General features: G+C 35.1%; 1 non-coding gene across 1 annotated transcript; it reads right to left on the bottom strand.

Moving 5' to 3' along the window:
• Positions 1-435: 435 nt before the first annotated feature.
• Positions 436-541, bottom strand: LOC129312220 (small nucleolar RNA R71). Its single transcript, XR_008593472.1, has one exon. It is a non-coding gene; the product is annotated as a small nucleolar RNA R71 (small nucleolar RNA).
• Between the last annotated feature and the right edge of the window lie 12,835 nt (positions 542-13,376).

Raw genomic sequence — 13,376 nt, 5'->3', positions numbered from 1 at the left:
AGAAACTGAGTCTCCTAATTCTGAAAGAACTCCTGAATCGGTAAACATGGCAGAAGACCAGTATGACACCGCCTCAGTCAATGACTTTGCTAACCAGAATCTGAGGGGTACTCAATCTTGTATTCGAATGCCGGAGTTTCAAGCACATACTTTTGAGATCAAGCCCGCCATGATCACAATGCTTCAAATGAATGGTGTGTTTCATGGTCTATTCAATGAAGATGCTAACAAGTACTTGATGTCTTTTGTGGAAGTATGTGATTCTTTCAGACAAAATGGGGTGCCTAAAGATGTCTTGCGCTTGCGGTTATTTCCAATTCTCTACAAGACAAGGCTAAAGAATGGTTCAACAATCTTCCCAAAGGTTCTATTGGTTCATGGGAGGATCTTGAGAACAAGTTTAGAGCCCATTCTTCTCTGATGATAAAACAGTGGAAGCAAGAGATGAATTTCTTAGCTTTAAGCAATATCCAGAGGAACATCTCTATGCAGCTTGGGAGAGATACAAGATGTTGATGAAGAAATGCCCTAATCATGGAGTGGACAAATGGGTAGTGATTCAGATTTTTGTAATCGTCTGAATCCATCTTCGAAGGCCATGGTTGATTCTATCACAAATGGGGGATATCGGAATGTGCCTGTCAATGAAGTTTTTTGCCTCTTAGACCAATTGTCTGCGAACAACACTCAAAACACGGATAGAAGGAATACATCAATGGTGACTAGTGCTAAAGATGATTCCTCTTCCCAGATTGTATCCATCTTGAATGCAATGAACAAGCATTTTGATGTGTTGGAATCTCAAATGCAAAGGGGAAATTCTCATAATGTGCATGCTGTCCAAGCCATTCCAACTGTGTGCAATCAATGCAATGATATGCACATGCCCGATCAATGTCCTCTTTATATGACCACTGAGTCTGTCAACTATATGGGCAAGTTTCAAAACCCTCACAACAACCCTTACTCTCAAACATACAACTCAGGATGGAGGAATCATCCTAATTTTTCATGGAGTCAAGGGAATTCTTCAAATCAACCTTCATCCTCTAATGTCAAGCCACTTCACCCTCCGGGTTTTCAAGCTCCACCAAAGCCAATGCCGGTTAAAGAAGAGGAGTCTAGAATGGAAAAGATGCTAGCACAAATCTTGAGTAATCAAGAGTCTGCAAGAGTTGAAACTAAGGCAACTCTTACTCTTCATGATACCGCAATCAAGAACCTCGAAGTGCAAATGGGGCAATTAGCTTCACAAATGAATGCTATGTCAAGAAGTAATCTCCCTAGTGACACCATTCCAAATCCTAAAAGGGATGGTAAGGAGGAGTGTAAAGCCATCACTTTGAGAAGTGGGATGCAATTACCCGAAGTTCTTATGCCAAGTGCAAGTGGTGTGAGTAGTGGTGCTACTAAGGTGATTGTTGATAATGAAGTGATTAATGAAGAAATTGTGGTTGAAGAGTGTGACAACTCGAAGAATGACCAAGAAGAGAAAAAGAATGAAGATCAAGCCAAAAAGGTTGGTGATGAGAAAAAGCAACTAGAGGCCAAGCCAAAATATGTGCCTCCACCACCTTTTCCTCAAAGGCTTAGGAAGCAACAAGAAGATGGCCAATTCAAAAAGTTTCTTGATATGTTCAAGCAATTGCATATCAACATTCCTTTTGTGGAAGCTTTGGAGCAAATGCCCAAATATGCTAAATTCATGAAAGATGTGCTCTCTAAAAAGAGAAGGTTCAATGAGTTTGAGACGGTTGCTCTAACCAAGAGTTGTACGGATATCATTAAGCAACTACCTCAAAAGTTGAAGGATCCCGGTAGCTTCTCAATTCCGTGTCATATTGGGAATAAATTTTTGGGTAAGGCATTATGTGATCTTGGAGCTAGTATCAATCTTATGCCTCTCTCTATTTTCAATAAATTGGAGTTGGGTGAAGCTAGACCAACAACCGTGACTTTGCAATTAGCGGATAGAAGCTTGGCTTATCCACGTGGTGTTATTGAAGATGTTCTTGTAAAAGTGGATAAATTCATTTTTTCGGTTGATTTCATTGTCCTTGATTGTGAGGTGGATCGTGATATTCCTATTATCTTAGGAAGACCATTCTTGGCAACCGCTAGAACCTTGATTGATGTTGAAAAAGGTGAGCTTACTATGAGGGTGGATGATGAGCAAGTCACTTTTAACATGCACAAGTTGATGAAATCTCCCAATGATCTTGAGCAATGCTTCTTTGTTGATATGCTTGATCAAGTTGCACAAGAAGAATTCAATGAGGCAATTCCTAATGATTTTTTAGAAGCCTTGTTACTAGGAGCTCAATTAAAGACTCAAGATGGAGAAGAGTGTATGGCTATCATGAATGCATCACCGGTTTATCCTAGAAACCGTGTCCAATTTGAATCTCTAGATTTATCTTCTCTTGGTAGACCATCTTTGAAATCCTCTATTGAAGAGCCACCATCTCTTGAGTTGAAGACATTACCTTCTCATCTTCGGTATGTCTATTTAGAAGCCAACAATACTTTGCCAGTGATTATTGCTGCGGACTTGAATGAACAACAAGAAGAGCAACTTGTGGAAGTCTTGAAAGCTCATAAGAGAGCTATTGGGTGGACTATTGCCGACATAAAGGGTATTAGCCCTTCAATTTGCATGCATAAGATTTTCTTGAAGACAATCATAAAACTTCTGTGGAACATCAAAGAAGGTTGAATCCTATTATGAAGGAAGTTGTGAAAAAGGAGATCTTAAAATGGCTTGAGGCGGGCATTGTCTATCCTATTTCTGACAGCTCTTGGGTGAGTCCAGTTCAATGCGTTCCAAAAAAGGGAGGCATGACTGTAGTGGCTAACACCCACAATGAGCTAATTCCTACTCGCACTGTCACTGGGTGGAGAGTATGCATGGATTACCGGAAGCTAAATGCGGCTACTAGGAAAGATCACTTTCCTCTTCCCTTTATCGACCAAATGCTTGACAAATTAGCTGGAAGGGAATTCTTTTGCTTCCTTGATGGGTATTCAGGCTATAACCAAATTGCCATAGCTCCAGAGGATCAAGAAAAAATGACATTTACTTGTCCTTATGGAACTTTTGCTTTCAAGCGCATGCCTTTTGGGTTATGCAATGCACCGGCCACTTTTCAGAGGTGTATGATGGCAATTTTCTCTGATATGATTGAGCAAACTATGGAAGTCTTCATGGATGACTTCACAGTTTTTGGGGATTCATATGAGGAATGTTTGATCAACTTGGCCAATGTGTTGAAAAGATGTGAAGAGACCAACTTGGTCTTGAATTGGGAAAAATGCCACTTCATGGTTAAGGAGGGCATAGTTCTTGGCCATAGAGTCTCCAAAAATGGCTTGGAGGTAGATAGAGCCAAAATTTCAGTGATTGAGCAACTTCCTCCACCTACTAATGTTAAGGGTGTGAGAAGTTTTCTTGGTCATGCGGGATTTTATCGCCGCTTCATTAAAGACTTCTCCAAAATAGTCAAGCCTCTTTGCACTCTTCTTGAGAAAGATGCTGAATTTAAATTTGATGATTCATGCTTGAAAGCATTTGAAGAGTTGAAGAAAAGACTTGTGTCTGCGCCTATCATGATGGCTCCTGATTGGAGTTTGCCTTTCATTGTGATGTGTGATGCTAGTGACTTTGCTGTGGGTGCTATGCTTGGCCAAAAGAAAGAAAAAGTGCTTCACCCAATTTACTATGCTAGCAGAACACTTGATGATGCTCAAGAAAACTACACCACGACTGAGAAAGAGCTTCTTGCAGTGGTGTTTGCTTTTACCAAGTTTAGATCGTATCTTGTGGGTACTAAGGTGACAGTTTACACTGACCATTCAGCTTTAAAGTACCTATTCAGCAAGAAGGAGTCTAAAGCAAGGTTAATTCGATGGGTACTACTTCTACAAGAATTTGACTTGGAGATTATTGATAGGAAGGGTACTGAGAATCAAGTGGCGGACCATCTTTCTAGGTTGAGTACTGATGCTCAACTTAAATGTAATGTTGTTATTGATGAAGCTTTTCCTGATGAGCAACTCTTTAAGGTTGACAATATTCAAACACCGTGGTATGCAGACATTGTCAACTATCTTGTTTGTGGCATCTTGCCCTTTGATTTGAAGTTTCATCAAAAGAAGAAGTTTCTCCATGATGCTAAGTTGTATTTTTGGGAAGAACCCTATCTGTTTCGCCAATGTGCTGATCAAATGATCAGAAAGTGTGTTCCTGAGTGTGAGCAACAAGAAATTCTAAGATGTTGCCATTCTTCTGACTATGGAGGCCACTTGGGGGTGACAAGACAGCATCTAAAATCTTGCAAAGTGGTTTCTATTGGCCCTCTTTATTCAAGGATGCATATGACTTTGTTTTAAAGTGTGATAGGTGCCAAAGGATGGGTAATATCTCTAGAAGGAACGAAATGCCACTCAACAACATGCTTGAAGTAGAATTGTTTGACGTGTGGGGCATAGACTTCATGGGACCATTTCCCATGTCTTTCAACAATCAATATATCCTTATGGCTGTAGACTATGTCTCAAAATGGGTCGAAGCGGCGGCATTTCCCACTAATGATGCTAAAGTGGTGCTCAAGTTCTTGAAGAAGCATATTTTCACCCGCTTTGGAGCACCAAGAGCCATTGTGAGTGATGGTGGTACTCATTTTTGCAACAACCAATTTCAATCTCTCTTGAAGAAATATGGTGTCAAGCACAAGGTTGCACTTGCTTACCATCCTCAAACTAACGGGCAAGCTGAGATCTCTAATCGGGAAATCAAGAAGATACTTGAGAAGACGGTAGGAGTGGCAAGAAAAGATTGGTCCACCAAACTTGATGATGCATTGTGGGCTTATCGAACGGCTTACAAAACTCCTATCGGCATGTCTCCATACCGGTTAGTTTTTGGGAAAGCATGTCATCTACCGGTAGAGCTAGAACATGGTGCTTATTGGGCTATTCAAAAGCTCAACTTTGATTTTAAGGCCGTGGGTGAAAAGAGACTTCTCCAACTGAATGAACTTGATGAATTTCGGTTAAATGCCTATGAGAATGCTAGGCAATACAAGGAGAAACAAAGAGATGGCATGACAAGAAAATTTTATGCAAAGCATTTGAGCCAGGCCAAAAAGTACTCTTGTACAACTCTAGATTGAGATTATTTTCTGGCAAACTCAATCTAGATGGTCGGGACCGTTCAATGTGGTCCAAGCATTTCCTCATGGTGCTATTGAGCTAGAGAGCAGTGAAGGAGAAAGATTTAAAGTCAATGGACAATGAGTGAAGCATTACTGGGGTGGTGAGGTAGATCATGAAGCAATTACCTTGCCCTTATCTGATGCCTCTTGAAGAGAGAAGAGTCAGGCTAAATGACTATAAAACAAGCGCTACTTGGGAGGCAACCCAAGCTTTAAACCTTATCTTTTGATTTTTCTTTTGTAGATTAGTTGTTTTGGTGAAGTTATGTGTGATCTTGTCTCTTTTATAGGTTAACAAGAAGATATGAGGAAGTATAAGCCTTTGGAGAAGCAAGAAATATGCCCAAAGAACAAAAGAGCACAAAAGGAAGGAAAATTTCAGGGAAGTCAAGCTATTTAAGTTGTTTTTATGCTTATAAACTTGTCTTGGTAATTATTTTGAGCTTATTGAATTAAATGCAATTTTTTGTGGTTTGATTCCCATGAAAAATGGTTCTTTTTGGGGGTTGATTGCATTTAAATTGAAGAAAATTGTGTATGGTTGATGAATGATGGTTAGAGATTGATTTTGGAGTGATTTGAGTGTTTGGAAGAGGTTTTAGGGGTGAACAAATCAGATTTTTGAAAACAAATTGCTGCAGAATTTTTGCTGTCAAAAGTTCTGATAAGCGTCCAGAGAAGATGAAATCGCGACTTTGAATTTAAGCCTAATCTGAAAGTCATGACTTTGGAAAAAATTTCAAAAAAAAAGTTAAAAATTTTAAAAAAAGAGAAAGAATTTTTTCCTCTTGTTTTTTTTCTCTTGCCCAAACTTTACCCTCAATGAATGCTAACCTCACTCAATCACTTTAATACAAACCTTTTCCCCCTAAATCTTTCAAGTTCTTTCCCTTGTCACTATCCATAATTCTAGCCACCTGAGCTTTGTCCACTTTCGTTCTTCTTTAGCATGAATCACATTTGTCATTCATCCTCCTCTCTACCTCAAAGTTCCCAAGAGATCACATAGATTAGCTTGTCTTAATTCTAGTTCTATGGTTGTTTTGTTACCTGTGGATATTGTTGAAATACTCTTTTGTTACAGGTTGTGCTTTTTGTGTCTCTCATGCAACCTTTCTATTGTTGTTTGGTTATATAGTTGCATGAGAAAGGGCCCTTACTTTCCTCTTTTGAAAGTGAGGACACTGTTCAATTTAAGTTTGGGGGTGAGGGTATTATTTTGGTTGATTTGACATGAACTTCAATTTTGAAACTTAGCTATTTATTGTTCCTCTCTTTTAAAATTTGAGCTAGATTGAGAAATTATTTGTTGAATAGAATGTATAATCCAATGATAGAACATTGCTTAAACTGTATGTTTTATAGGAAGTTGTGATAAATATTTTGGCATGCTTGATTTGCAGGGTTAAGGCTTGCTTTCTAATAATTTTGTGAAATTTTCTTTTGCACTTTTGAACTAGACAATGATTTGAATGCCTCTATTAGGAAATTTAGTGGTAAGTTTATGTGCATTTTCTTTCTCAATTGAGAAACTCTAGAACCTATCTTGAAATCTCTTTAAGCATTTTAATCACTTTGCATGAGATTAAAATATGATTTGGGCATTCTTTCAAATGCTTTTGAGCCTTTCAAGCCCACCTATTGCATCATTTCCACTTGAACCCCTTTTTTAAGCCTGAAATTGAAAATCTTATGTATTTTCTTTTTGGAACCTACATTAGACCCTAGCCTTTACAACTTAAAAAAACCATGAACTACCTTACTCTTGAGATAAGTGATAAAAAAATTGTGTGCTAATAGGGAAGATTGGTTTAGTTATTCAAGGAGGTGTTGTTGTTGTAAATTTACGTGTGAGGAATGGAAATGAAGTTTGGAGTTCTACTAATTGTGCTCCTAAAAAAAAGTTTAAAAAAATAGAAATATACATGAAAAAAATTGCAAAAAAAAAAGTTTCAATATCAATAAATTTGGAGTACAAGGAATGGTATTTGAGATAAGTTTGGAGGAAAGTATTTGGCTAGTAAGGATGGAATGGTTGGCTTCTCATTGTCATTTATCTCAAGCTCTTTGAATTCCATTTATCCTTTCATTTCAATTAGCCCAAAATCTTCGACCACGCTACAAGCTTATAAAGTCTCATTGATTTTGAATTATGTGAAGTGATCTTTTAGTGGAGAGAGAAGAAGAGTTTAGGCATATGAAGTCTTGATATTGAGCTTGTTTCATGTATATTGAGTTGTTACATTTTGACTTGATAGTTGCAGGAAAATCATTCTCTGGTCTCACACACACACATTTCTAAATTATTGGAAAGCATGATCTTAATTTGTGAATCGAGTATTCCTTTATATTTCACTGCTATCCTCTTTGATATATATTTAAAGCAACTAGTGAGGATATTTTCATGCATGCTTAGTAGATGAATAATTGGTCAATCTAGTTGTTTTATTACTTGTTTTACTCGAGGACGAGTAAAAATTTAAGTTTGGGGGTGTGTTAACATCTAGAAGTTCATGTTATTTCATCACATTTTCCTTAGATTCTAGTCCATTTTGGTTTAATTGTATATGTTTTTATTGCCCAATTTAAGAAAATGTGCATTTTGTTTTGGGCTTGTCTTCTTGGCTTGAATTTGATATTTTTAGCCTAATTTCATGTTATTTTGATTAAAGTTTTGATTAGAAGCATTTCTGGAGCTTTGTGGATGTTTTTGGAAGGCTTTTGGATGGAGAAATCAAGAGCAAAATGAATGATTTTCGTTAGCTGTAAAAACAGTGTAAAACTGCCAAAGTTGTCCCAAAGTCGTGACTTTCGTTCGCGACTTTCGCCGCTGTCAGAAAAACGCTGCGTTTTATTTATCAGAAATTAGTTGGCTAGGATACATATAAGCTGAGAGCTCGACCCAGAACATATTCTTCAGACTTTTAGACACTTTTGGAGCTTGGTTGTGCTAGGGTTTGGGCATTGGAAGAGTTGGGATCAAGAGATTGAAGCTTTAAAGACATTTGGAGCTCATTTTCTTCAGTTTTTCTATTCATCTTCCCTTTCCTCTCTTGTAATCTGAAATGGGTCCACTTATTTTGTATATTTGTAGCTTGTGGATGATTATGAGTAGCTAAACCCTTTGTTCTAGGATTATTTAGAACCCTTGTATGGATTAACACCATATTTCTCCTCTCTTTTTGTGATTAATGATATATATGTGTTTATTTTACTCTTTCCTTAATGCTTCTACTTGATTGGCCACCATTTAGATGTTGGGTTCACTTAATTGATGCTTGAGAGGGCTAGATTGAGTATAGAACTTGGGTAAAATTGTGTAAGAACTTGATATTTGCATGTTGAATGGATGGTTTTGCTAGTAAGATAGAGATATACTTGCTAGCCTTACATAGCCACATTAGGGTTGGTGTTTAAAATTGAGTTTTATTAATTGTAACAAGAGATTATGCAATCAATTTAACTAAACACTTGTTCATGACTTGAGAGAGCTTGTCCAAGTATTTTTAAAACCTTAGGTTAGCACTTATTTTCATTAAAAGCATTTACGAGAGATAATTTTGGTGTTATGAAATGAAAAGGGGGATAAATAATTCTAGGTCCTAAATTGTGTTAGAAGTTTGTGAATCACTCACTTTTCTTTATTTTCTAGTGTTAGTTTCATTTGAAAAAAATCATTTTCACCTAACTTTGTGAAGCTCAACTTGATCAAATTTGCTTAGTCTTTTGCTTGATTATAGTTTTCTAAACAAATCCTTGAGGGAACGATACTCTACTCATTTTATATTACTTGCTACGACCTGTGCACTTGCGGTGAGCAACATAGTGTTACTTGTCAACATGATTATACAATAAAATACACAAAGTTAATTTTATATCTCCTACTAAAACTAATAATGCTTAAATTTGATTACTGGGCTAAGACTCATATTTCACTTAAATTTAAGTCCACTTTGGCAGGATGCTTAAAATTATGTTATTTAGATAGGTAACTCATTTACCAATTACATCACATGCAACTCTTAGTTCATTATAGGATTTAATCATCATATGATCCGGCATGTTCAATCACATCTAATGCCTTGAGGTCCAAAACTATTTTGATAACCTCAATTAAGTCAAACAATAATAAATCTTTGTGAGTAGAACTATTACTCATGCTTGTCTTACCAAGATAACCTAAATGTATATACTTTGGAAGATCTTACATTTGAGTGATCTAGATTTTGACAAGTATTCATTAATTGATAGCATTATGACTTAATATTTTGATTAGAGGATTTGATTTATTAATTTAATAATCATGTAATGTGAAAGCAATTGTATCTCATACAAAATCATGCATATTATAATCTAATGGAAAGCATAATTAAACTTGACACAATATGGTTGACTTAACCTATATCTATCCCAAGCTAATGAGAGGACCTCTCTAAGAAGATAAATTACATCAAGAAACCTTGTTTATACATAAGAAGGGATTAAAATGAGAAGAGAATGTACATTTAGAGTTTATAGAGAGAAGCACGACATGCAAGCCATATTTAAAATTGACAACCCTTGTAAAACTAGAGCCATATGTGTCACCATGCCTAAACAACTTCAAGGTAAAGAAAACACAACAAATAAACAATTCATATATAATGAAAGGCTATAAATTATGAATTAGGTTGTGCTATATAGAGTTAGCCAAGGTGGAGTGAAGGGGCAGCACCCCCCGAAGCTTTTGAAAAGCTTATTATATTTGAATGAGTTGCTACCTTATACCCTTTAAATTCATCAATCATATTGACAATCCAGCCTAAACCATATGAGGACGTGAATGAACAATAATGATATTGAGAATGCATATCATATAGACAAACATTAGTCATATTGAGAATGACATCATAGAGCTAAATATTAATCATATTAATTTATTTAAATTCATATAAATTTGATTATATAAAATGAGTTTATATATATATATATATTTCAAAAAACATCACATGAAAAAATATATGGATTTCAAAAATATCACATAAATTTTGAAAATCTCAAAGCAACGTTCATCTAAAGAAGTTCATGACATGATGATTTAAGAACATAATCAGCCAAAACCTAACTTAAACAAAAATTCAACCATTGCTCTGATACCACTGTTGGATAGGGAGGCGTAGTAGAAGATTAAAATTTTAAAGTCCCTATCTTAATGTGAATCGAATGAATTCATTTAAGTCAAGATGCATAGAAGAGTTACCTTTTAATTCTTTGAACTTGGCGTGTGTTCTCTTCAAGAGTTTCGATCCCAAGAGCTAACAACATAGATTTGCTCCTTTTACTGATATCCACATGAACAGTTCTCTAACTCAAATAGTGTGTTGGCACTTCCAGTGTCCGTTCTTCTTTGAACATTAGTTTTCCTTTCTATAGGGTATTTCATAACTCTCAAAGTTTTTTGCCATTAGAACTTTTCTAACTCACACTTCATAAAGCACGTCCCTATTTTTATATAGTATATAGATCAAGATTTTCATCTTCTACTTAAAGAGCCTAAGAAAATTTAATTAAATTTATGTCATAAATTTAATTCATGATATCATATCTAATTCAAATTTATCTTATAAATTCAAATTATAAAATTGACATGATATTCTCTTGTATCATGTTAATAAATTTAATCTATTATATAAAATTAAATTTAAAACAAACATAATATAATATAATATAATATATATCACATATACATATTATATTATATATATATACACAAATATATATATATAGATATTTCAAACAATATATATATATATTATACATTTAATTTTATATATCATATATATATATGCATATATATATACACATATGAATATAATATATATATATATATAATTATATTTTAAATTTCACCCTATATTACATTTATTGAATCTAGACATATTCCAGATCCAATGAACTTAGACATTATAGCTCAAATTGAGCTGTTCTTGTGTGTGATGTTATAGGCCCATATGAAGTTGGTAGTAGGTTAATTGCACTATTAGCCTACAAGTTACAAGTGGCCTCTAGTAAGACATTGCAACAACCTAATTCATATGGGGATTAATGATTCAATGCAACCTATCATGTAATCGCATCACATCCCTTTGTTATGTAATATTTCGGTCAAATGTAAGACATATAATTGTCATTCTCCTTTACCTGACCATTACTTTCTTGATATTTGAGTGGACTGACTATAGCAATGGAAAAACCCTTTCTATTATAGTATGGCCATACATTTTCTTAATCTTACTCATTGAGGGGCCTAGTAATTCTCTCACTTAATGTGAGGGACAAATTCCATCTTGACCACTCATATTCCTTTACATGAATATCACTAAACTTAATCATAGCCTTTATGATTACTTGGTCAAAGGTGACTTTGGGCTAGGTCAAAGTTCAATGATCGTCATGAAGGAATCCATGAAGATCTCAGGTCAAAGGGCTTAATGATATAGTTGCATATGAGATAAGCTTATGATTGTACCACACAACTTTCTTATAGCAGTTTGGTCCAACACCTTGTACTCTTTCAAGTGCCTATGACTTTAATTTATATCTTGATAATTAATTAAAGTCATACTAGTCTTGTTTCATCTATGATCCCTTATAGATGACCAACTAGGGACATTTAAGACAATCACTATAATTTGTCCAAGGATACAGTGAATGTGCCACTTTTAAATTTGATTAAGAACATTCTTAAATATGCTAAATTTCTTAAGGAGTGGCGCAAATAAGAGGAAATTTAAACCCAATGCTAGAGTGCAATTTCCATCCTCTATTAGTATTATTATGAATCCCAAACCTCCCATAGAGTGTGATGAACTTGGAGCCTTCACTATCCCTTGCCAAATTAGTCCTCTAAAGTTTTCTCATACATTGATTGATTTAGGTATAGCAATAAATGTGATGCCATCTTCCATTTATGCTTTATTGAAAATTGATTGTTTGCATGCTAGTAACATGATTTGTTAATAGGCCAAAAGAAGGTTTAGGAGACTGTAAGGAGTTATTGAGGATTTGATAGTTAGTTTGAAAAATCTTCTATTTTTGGTTGACTTTTATATTTTAGATATGGCTAGCAAGGGGAATGGGGAGGATAAACTCATTTTAGGTAGGCCATTCATAAGGACCACAAAGACCCTCATTGATATGGATAAAGGGACTCTTGACCTTAAATGTGGTGATGAGAATGTTTGCTTTAATATATATGAAGCCATAAAACATTCTTATGAAGATTATTCTTTACTAGGTCTAAATGCTATTGAAATTGTTATTGATGACTTAGTAGATGAGCATGCTTTGTCTTTGCCTCTTACATGTAATACTTTGTCATCTAATTTGAGCTTAGTATTGATTGTGCTTGCATTGATGGAGTTTCATGTGAGATTTGTAAAGAAATTGAGTTTAGATTTCTTGATGAGGATTTGCATTTAGACATGTCTCTTGGGGATGATTTGAATTTATCTTCTTTGATTGCTATGCTTAATTATGAAAAAGGTATTTCTCCTTGTGTTGTAGGTATCATGGGCATAAGCAAACATCATTTTCTTAATGTTCTTAGGATTTCCAATCATGAGGATGGAAGCCTAATCAAAACAACAATAAAGGCTTTAGAAACTACCAATTCAAGTGAGAGCATGGACAAAAAGCAAGAAGAGGGTGAAAAGGTGGAAAAATTGATGGATGAAGCAAGTTACTCAACTATAGGAAATTTTCTAGCAACATTGTGTGGAGTTAATCTCATTCATGATAAGGAATTTGAAGAAGAAAAAGGCCATGCAAGGATATGCAAGGACTTAAAGATGATTGAAGATGACAAAGAGAGGGGAATTCAAGGAAATGATCGTACAAAGCCCAAAGACACTATAGATGGTAATGATTTTAATTTTGATGAATTTCATGATAAATTTGCTTTGTTTCAAAGTACTTATTCTAACTGTCTTATCACTTGTTGTTCAAACCATGGTCCTTGCTCTATTTGCTTAGAAATTGATTCCTTTGTTAATATAACTAAGTCACTAAAACTAAAGAGAAAAGAGAAGAAACCAAACTAGTTAGGTTGTAATTAAACAATAATAGGTGACCAAATTCACATAAGAGTTCCTATTTCTAATAGGTTTGTAAACACCCATTTTA

This window comes from Prosopis cineraria, unplaced genomic scaffold (genome assembly GCF_029017545.1).
Source record: "Prosopis cineraria cultivar Desert tree isolate PC_DT_omini unplaced genomic scaffold, ASM2901754v1 PC5, whole genome shotgun sequence".
NCBI lineage: Eukaryota > Viridiplantae > Streptophyta > Magnoliopsida > Fabales > Fabaceae > Prosopis > Prosopis cineraria.
This window is presented reverse-complemented; position numbering and strand designations above follow the sequence as displayed.